This window comes from Phascolarctos cinereus, unplaced genomic scaffold, assembly GCF_003287225.1.
Source record: "Phascolarctos cinereus isolate Bilbo 61053 unplaced genomic scaffold, phaCin_HiC Scaffold_5;HRSCAF=322, whole genome shotgun sequence".
Classification (NCBI taxonomy): Eukaryota; Metazoa; Chordata; class Mammalia; order Diprotodontia; family Phascolarctidae; genus Phascolarctos; species Phascolarctos cinereus.
The window spans coordinates 224,127,009-224,133,411 of record NW_027555958.1 but is presented as its reverse complement, the minus strand read 5'-3'; the positions used below and the strand labels follow the sequence as shown (position 1 = coordinate 224,133,411).

The window sequence follows — 6,403 nt, the reverse complement described above, 5'->3', positions numbered from 1 at the left end:
TTTTAGGGGAGTAGAAAGCAATAAGATTGAAACTTGAGGCTAGGGGGGTGGCGAGGGACAGTAGCCTCCCAAGACTGTAGCACCCCAGCCTGGTCCCCTGCCACCCCCACCCACAATCTCCACCAGCTAGCAATCTCCTTCTGTAATGCAGAACATTATTTTACCATTTAGGTAGTAGGGCCCTTTAGGCCATGGAAAGCAGGAGTTGCTGCTTAATCTTGCCCCAGACCTCTTTCCCTCCTAAATCTAAACAATAGTGAAATGTCCTCTTGCATAGCTTAAGCACAGCCCAAAGCTCCAGCGCAAATGGATAAGAAAGCTTGCAATATAATTGCTTTAGATAATTATGTTTATACCAGAGACCAGGACACCTGGTCTGGTTTGTGTGATCTCTGACCCATAATAATGGGGTGCTTGGGTGCTTGTGCTTGTACTTGTGCCCCAATTTCTCCCTAGTCTCAGAAACACTGTCTCTGACAACCATTCCCCAGCCCAAGGACACTGTGCCTAGCAGTTATTCATGCATGGGCCTCAGCATGACCCTTATCTCGCTCCCTGGTACAGCTACACAGAGCTGGGCTGCTCAGGCCCCAGCCCTCAGATCATGTCTCTGGAAGCCTCCCAATTCCTTAGTTGTGAGAAAGCTTTCCTTTATTGCAGAGCATTCTTATGTCAAGACAGAGGGAGAGGGGTGTCCTTGACCAGCCCAAGAACTCTTCCTCTTGCCAGACTTCAAAGATCCATCCCCCTCCCTGTCCTGTATACTCCCTGTACTTTCCCATCCATAGCCCCCAAAGACACCTGCATCTTTGGATTACCTCATCAGTGTTCCTCGCATTTCTTTCCCATGCTCTTTTCTATATAAACCCTAGCTGGACCCCTGATCGGGGCTGCTTGATTTGGATGTGCATACCCCTTGCAGCCACACGCTAATAAAGTCCACATCTTAAATCATGTCTGGGTCTCACTCGCTGATTTCTCAGTACAACACTTCCAGGCTCTTCTTGCCCCTTTCCCTGTTCAGCATTATTGAAGAGCTGGAGCTGAGTCGGTGCATCTCTGAGCGCCCCTCAGAACTCACTTAGCTCATCATCCCTCTCTCATCCCCCATCCTGGGACAGGCAGTGATGATCCGATTGTTTGCTATGTTAAGCTCTGAACCAGAAAAGTCAAACCAGGAAGCAGGTATCTAGCCACATCCAGGTTCTGGCCCATTGTAAAGCCCAGAAGATCCAAGCCAAATTAAAGGATCAGGCAGCTAAGGGCAAAGCCCTGTGGAATATGGCTACCATGTCATCTGCTTAGATCATCTCTGCTACAGCCTTCCACAATAAAGTGGCCCTTAACCGGTGATCAGCCTACCCAGCAGTCTCAGGGTTTTGGCAAGGAGCTTCACCAGGCCAAGCCGGATGGTCCCATGGTGTGAAACCTTTCTCTCAACAAATCTATGCTGTTCAGCCTCCGCTTCCTCTGCCAGGGTTTGAATCTCCTGATGGGTCCACCCTGTTGCCATCAACCCCTCCATGGCAAGGCCGAAGTATGGCCAGCTCCAAGCTCTGGATGTTGGAGTTCTCTGCCTTCTTGGAGTAGCAACAAGACCCAGACACATAGAACAAGCACCTATTTGTACACATTGGCCAGGCCAGTCCTAGCTATAGTGACCCCTACCTTGAAGCAGTGGACATCCACCAGATCTATGACAAATTCCCTGATAAGAAGGGAGGATTCAAGGAGCTCTTTGAATAAGGACCTTTGAATGCCTTCTTCCTCTTCAAGTTCTGGGCTGACCTCAACACCAACATTGAAGATGAAGGCAGCTCTTTTTTTGGGTGTCTTCAGTCAGCATGAGAGCCCTGAAAACACGATCATCACCTACTCCACCAAAGTCTGCTTCTTTGGCAAACAGGATGTGGAGAAAGTAGAGACAGAGAACAGCCCACTATGAGAATGGCCACTACTCCTACCGAATTCACCAATCTCCTCTCTGAATATATGATCAGCTTCATCCGTAAGCTAAAGCACCAGCCAGAGAAATGCATGATGAACGGCTTATTGGAGAACTTCACTATTCTGCAGGTGGTGACCAACAGAGATACCCAGGAGACCTTACTGTGTATTGCATATGTGTCTGAAGTGTCTACAAGTGAGTGTGGAGCTCAACATCACATCTACAGGCTGGTGAAAGAATAAGAGACTTGGGGATGGAGGACAAGAAAAGCTAGGCTGTTTGTATACAGGGAAAGCAGGGAGATCTGGTCTATGCCTGAAGTTCAGAGTCAAGAAGAGAACATTCTCCCCCTTCCCAAGAACAAGCAAAATCCCCTAACCTCAAATACACTCAAGATATTACATATTTTCAAAAAAAATCAGTAAAATTGAAGAGCTAGGTGGGAGCCAAATCATAGAGACGCTTGAATATCACAATATGGCACCTGGACTTTATTCTGAAGACAATAGGGAGCTATTGACAGTTTTTTAGTAGATTCAAAGAGCATGTAGTATATTATTAGAAAGAGTAATCAAATAGTTGATATTCTTTGCCTCCTCTGAACCATCATTCACACCAGAATAATCTTCCTTATGCATTGATCTGGTCATGTTATTAATTTACTCAGAACTGTGTATGTAAGGGCTACCTATTGCTTACTGAATAGGGCTAAAACCTCTTGACCTTGCATTTTCAGCCTACTATTTAGTATCATCCTATCTTTCTGGCCTTATTTTAGGTTACCACTTTCCAAATACACTATGTTCCAGTCAAATTGGAATATTTGAAATTCCCTCATACCCTGAACTTTCTCAGCTCTATATTTTTGCTATTATTTGATATGCCAGAAATACCCTTTCTGCTCCTGCTCCCATCTGCTGAATTTCTATACATCCTTTAAAGCCCAAATCAAATGATCACCTCTTTCTGTATGAAGCCTTTCCTGATCCCATAGTCAATAATGACCTTTCTCTTTCAGACTTCAAATAGACACAGTGAGTATACTGCTGGCTTGGAGTCAGGGAGATCTAAGTTCAAATCTTGCCTCAGATACTTATTAGGCTGAGTGAGATCACTTACTGCGAACTGGGAAATTCACTTAACCTCTGTCTGCCTAAGTTTCTTGAAATGTAAAATGAGAATTATGATAACAACTGCCTCCCTGGATTGTTGTTAGGATAAGATGAGATTATATTTGTACTTACCACAGTGCCTGGCACACAGTTGGGGCTTAATAAATGCTTCCTCCCAATAAAACTTTACTTGTACTTTAGTTACGCCTTTATTTTAAATGTGTATGTATATATATACATGTATGTATGTAGATTATCTTTCACATATATGTGTGTACATGTATATAGGTAGGCACATATATATGCAATGTATATATCATAAAAAATGTGCATATATTTTTATATATACATATGTATGTGTGTGTGTGTATATATATATATATATATATATATATATATATATATATATATGTAATAGTTATTTCTGTACATGTCATACCCTTCTTCTTGACTTTAAGCCACATGAGGTCAGGGATTATCTCTTATTGAGACTTTGTAGATCCCACACCTCTACATAGAATAGGCACCTAATAAATTGTTGTTGAACTGAATTGGCTAAGGGTGAATCACCAGGGAAAAGGACCATGGAGAAGGAAAGGAGAGGAACGAGCATTTATTAAGCACTTATTCTTTACCAGCCCAACTCAAAAAAATCACCTCTTCCTGTATGAAGCCTTTCTTGATCCCTCAATCAATAATGACTTTCCCCCCTCAGACCTCAAATAAGCAGCCAGGTGGTGCAGTGGATAGAGCACTGGGCTTGGAGTCGGGAAGACTCATTTCCTCAGTTCAAATCTGACCTCAGACAGTTACTAGCTGTGTGACTCTGGGCAAGTCACTTTACCCTGTTTGCCTCAGATTCTTCATGTGTAAAATGAGCTGGAGAAGGAAATTGCAAACCACTCCAAGTATCTTTGCAGAGAAAACCCTAAAATGGAGTCACGGAGAATCAGACACAACTGAAATAATTGAACAATAACAAAACTATGTACCAAGCACTTTTCACAAATATTATCTCATTTGATCTTTGCAACAATCCTATGAGGTGGGTACTACTATTATCATCATTTTACAGTTGAAGAAACCGAGGAAAACTGAGGTTAAATGCAAGAGATTAAATCCAAGTTCTCTGACTCTGAGTTCAGAGTTCTTTACACCACCCCACATCCCTCTACATATAAGGCTTCATGAGCTTTTATTAGCTAAGACCTTATCTTGAATGCAGGTCAATTCAATTTAATTTAGCAAACAGAGAGAAAATGGGATACAAAATAGATCCCTGAAAGAGGAAGTAGGGACACGCACCAGAAAGAGAGCTGATCTCTCTTTCACAATCTTGCTGGATGCCAGCCCTAGCTTGTATCTAGGTAACAGTCAGTGTTTGAAGATGATCTTTCCAGATCTGTTTTGTCTGCAAGATGCTTTGCAGTTTACAAAGTATGCTTTGTTTCCAAGCTTTACATTTCCCAGAGTGATATCCCTCATAATAACCCTATGATACTAGAAGTATAAATAATATCATGCCTATTTTATTGATGAGAAAACTGAGGAATCACAATTACAGGGCTAGTAAATAATGCAGTTTGGTCTTGAAGTTTGACTCCAAGTTTCATGCTTTTCCACAGTAGCATGTTGCCATCACCATATGTTGTGATATAGGGATAGGGATTGTACCTGTGATTCTGCTGGTGTAGGGAAGTCCTCGATGAAGAAGCTCCTTTAACAATGGAGGTCACCATTCTCTCTGCAACGTATATTTTTAGAGAGTTACCGAAAACACTGAAAGCGTTGTTGTTTGTCCTTCAGTCTTGAAGAGGATCAATGATAACATGAGGTGATGCCTTGACTTGCACATGAATTGGATTTAAGGGAGGCAGAGCTGCACAGCCATCAGCTTCCCTCTCTCTTTAGAGTCATCCAAGTCCAGCGGCAAGTGACATTGTCCAGCCAGTGTATGTCACAGGTAGGACTTTAACCCAGTTTTTCCTGACTTTCAGGCTAGCTCTCCATCCACTATGACATGCTGGCTCTGTAATACAGACAGTGTCATATAGGCACACATCTGCTCTTTGATTACCAGCCCTGATGAAAAGCTGTGAAGGGCTGAGTGACTGATAATGTGATGTTTAGCTTTTAACTATGGACCAATGGTTCTCAAGTATAGAAGGAAAGAACTATCATGTCAGAGAATCTCTGCCAATCTAAATTGTTTTTTTGGGGGGGATTGTGATCTTTTAAATCGGATCAAGGGGGTAAAAGAGTAAAACACCTTTTCTTAAACTAATTGCAATATATGGGATCCAGTGTCAACAGTTGGTTGGTTGGTTGGTTATCGTCCTTTGTTCTCAGAGGACCAAAATGACATCACTACGGCAGAGTCAAGGTACAGTGTGCAGCCGATCAGACCAATACAAGCTTGAAAGGTTCTACCATTTGTGGGCACAAGTAGTCCACGTGAACATTTGATCAGTTAGCTAATGTCCCTGGAATGAGAGCTGAGAGCTTATATGATCTAGTCACCCTATACTTCTGACATTGAGCTCTTATTTTAAATTCTTTACCTCTCAGTTTTCTCACATGGAAAATGAAAGGATTGGGCTAGGCAACCTTGAAGGTCACTCCAGTTCTACAACCTTTGTTCCTAAGACACTGGGCGAGTCAATTAGCTTCTCTGCACCTCCAGTTTCTTATCTTTCCAAGCAGAACAGCTTCCGTCACTAGGATGCAGCAAGGTATAACTTAATACAAAAATAAACGTTACGGGGTTTACTTAAATAGTAAATGGACTAGTCTTTGCCCTGCATTATTATTATTATCACATAGTAATAACAAGATGCTCCAGAACAGATGCAAGGCCCTCCAAGGGTGATGTCTTCCCTGTGTTCCACTTCCTACATAAAATGAGTTAGGAGATAGGAAAAGTGGGGGAGGATAATTGACTGCACATCAAAACCAAAGTTTCTGGAGGTGCCCTTATAATTAACTCCATTAATGGTAGGTTATAGCTTGTGTTTATTAACATTCGTGCTCCTGTCCCTGGCCTGAAGAGCAAAGCAGTCATAACTGAAAGGGTCCAGAGGCAAAGGGGATTTCACAGGAGAAATACATAGCTTCTTTTCTGTGATAGACTTGAGATGAAATTCCATACCCTCCAGTTTATACACACAACATATTTGGGAAGCAGTATTGTGCAGAGAAGGGCAGCTAGGTAGTGCAGTAGATAGAGTGCTGGTCTGGGAGTCAAGAGGACCTGAGTTTAAATCTGGTCTCAGATACTTCCTAGCTATATGGCTCCGGGCAAGCCACCTCACCCAGTTTGCCTCAGTTTCTTCATCTGAGCTGG

At 42.6% G+C, this 6,403-nt stretch overlaps 1 pseudogene; it reads left to right on the top strand.

Moving 5' to 3' along the window:
* The first annotated feature begins 1,266 nt into the window (after window positions 1-1,266).
* LOC110213609 (transcriptional enhancer factor TEF-3 pseudogene) lies at window positions 1,267-2,190 on the top strand (annotated as a pseudogene).
* Window positions 2,191-6,403: the final 4,213 nt, after the last annotated feature.